This window comes from Xyrauchen texanus, chromosome 22 (assembly GCF_025860055.1).
Source record: "Xyrauchen texanus isolate HMW12.3.18 chromosome 22, RBS_HiC_50CHRs, whole genome shotgun sequence".
In the NCBI taxonomy this organism is placed as follows: Eukaryota; Metazoa; Chordata; class Actinopteri; order Cypriniformes; family Catostomidae; genus Xyrauchen; species Xyrauchen texanus.
The window spans coordinates 123,377-125,876 of NC_068297.1; positions in this window are offsets into that span (position 1 = coordinate 123,377).

Sequence of the window (2,500 nt, forward strand, 5' to 3'; positions counted from 1 at the left end):
GGCACTGTATCCAGATAGATGAGCATTTAGATGAGATAAATGTAATTTAAAAAAAAAAAGTCTAAACTCCCCCCTCAAATTAAAAATCCCCCCGATAAGAATACCCTAAGGGGGGATTCGCCCCTCTGAATGAAATTCAGGCCCTGCATCTGAGGTAGACTGACCACGAGCTATGTGTTTGTGAAACGAAAGTTTCTGCTTCTGTAGAAGCTATAGTTCTGTATGAAATCAACATTGTTACAAGAAAAACATGTTTTTATCATAGACTGTAAAAAATAGGTTTTTATCCGCGCAATCTTATGGAGAAAAACTACACTACTACCCACAGTCCTAAGCTCAACAGCGACGCCTCTGATTGGTCCAACTCGCTGTTACCATAGAAACGTTTACCGTACCCGCGAACGGCTATAGCGATAACATTAACTAGCTATCTGACTAACGTTACAAAAGGTTCAGTGGTTTAAATGCCAGAGAATGCATATAATTACATCCAGTTATTTATTTGATAATATCCTGAATTTTACTTGTAACATTGGATAATGGGAAAAGGTAGAGGTGACTTGTTGAGTCAGTGACATGAATCTAATTATCTATTAATCTAACCAAATTAACCTCAAAAACATGAAGTTTAGTACTGTTTTCCGAGCTCACTCACTTTGGGATTGTAGCCGAGGCCGTTTGCTGGCCTCAGGAGGTGGAGGACTGCCGTCTTGATGGCGCTTAAAAAATTGCCGGATATCCATTTTTACATTAGACGTTTGGGCTAGTGAGTGACGGATGAATCTTGATGCAGTCTGCTGCTTCCTGCTGATTGGTCAACAAGACAGCACGCTATATATAGCTGGTAGTAGTCAATATCCATGCACGCGCATGGAGCGCATTATGAAAGACTTCGTCTTAGGTTTAAACAACCTATGAAACTATTAATGAACAATATGAAACTAAAACGACATAAGCTTAATTTAACCCTTGTGCATTGTTCAAATTCACTACCCTTTGGTTATGTTCGTGGCTGAAAACAGCCACTACTTTAAACTGCTGTAAAAATGTATCAGATAAATATTTTTTCACATTTTTTGCATAAATCTATTAATCAACCTCAGTCCTGTTCAAAACTACTAAATGTTTAAAAAAATTCAGGATTTTAACTCTTTAATTGCCAAATTCATAAATGATGTCACTGATTTGGGGAAAAAAAATACAAAATGACGTATTTTCAATATAAAATGTGATTGTGGACTGGATTTTTTTTACCTTTTATCACAGTCTTGGACATGTCAAAGATTAGAAACAACATTGGTTTCGATGCATTGTTAGTTTTTGTGCAGCATCAGATTTAAACTTTTTCTCCCTCATTTACTGTTCGTGGCTGTTTTTGCCCCATTGACTTCCATTATAACCACATTTTTTGATTGCAAAGCCATGACACCATATAGTCATGCATTTTTGATTGTTTGTGGTTTTCCCTATTGGGAAGAGGTAAAATTTGTAATTTTTACTGTTGATAACCACGTGGCACCATTAACCCTTTAGATAGGCCTGTGCAAAAAAAAAGCTTAGTTTCTGGCTTTTACATGGAGTTATATGGAGTATAATAGCATATTAAAGTGTGTGTGTGGGTGTGTGTTGTGTGTGTGTGTGTGTGTGTGTGTGTGTGTGTGTGAGAGAGAGAGAGAGAGAGTGTGAGAACTCACCTTGTTATTTTTAGTATTTTTGAAGCATGCACATGAGCAATGAGAACTAATCATGCAGTAACATTGTCAAAACACAAACAAGTATCTTCTAAATTTATCTCTAACAAGCACATGAATTCAAGTAATAATTAACAGGAATAGGATGCATGTAGTAACAAATGTGTAATGGCACATGACCTTGTCGTAGAGTTGTAGACACCTTATCATCTCTAAAACTTCACTACAAGGTCATGTGCCTTTACTCATGTTGCTTACTGCATCTTACTCACCATCAAATGTTACTCGAGTTCAGGCTTGCATAGCAAGTGTTTAAGATCGACTTGCTTTGTGTTTTGACATTATTCGCATGATTAGTTGTCAGAGCTGAGGTGCATGCTTTGAATTTTCTCAGACATAACAAGGTGAGTTCTCACACTCTCTCTCTCTCTCTCTCTTTCTCACACACATCACACACACACACACACACCAACACACACCCACACACACACTTTAATATGCTATTATACTCCATATAACTCCAAACATATCTGATACATTTTTACAGCAGTTTAAAGTAGTGGCTGTTTTCAGCCACGAACATAACCAAAGGGTAGTGAATTTGCCCACAGTGTACTGTTGAGTTTTTGAAAATTTTCAAAGCATTTTCCTAAAATATGTGTGAAAATAAGATTTGTCACCAAAAATCATTCCATTAGCTGAAACACAGAGAAAGTTATGGCCAAAAAACGACTCAAAAAAACACTCTAGTGGCTGAAAACAGCCCGAACAGCACACAAGGGTTAAAATGGCTTAGGAACTATCTATTT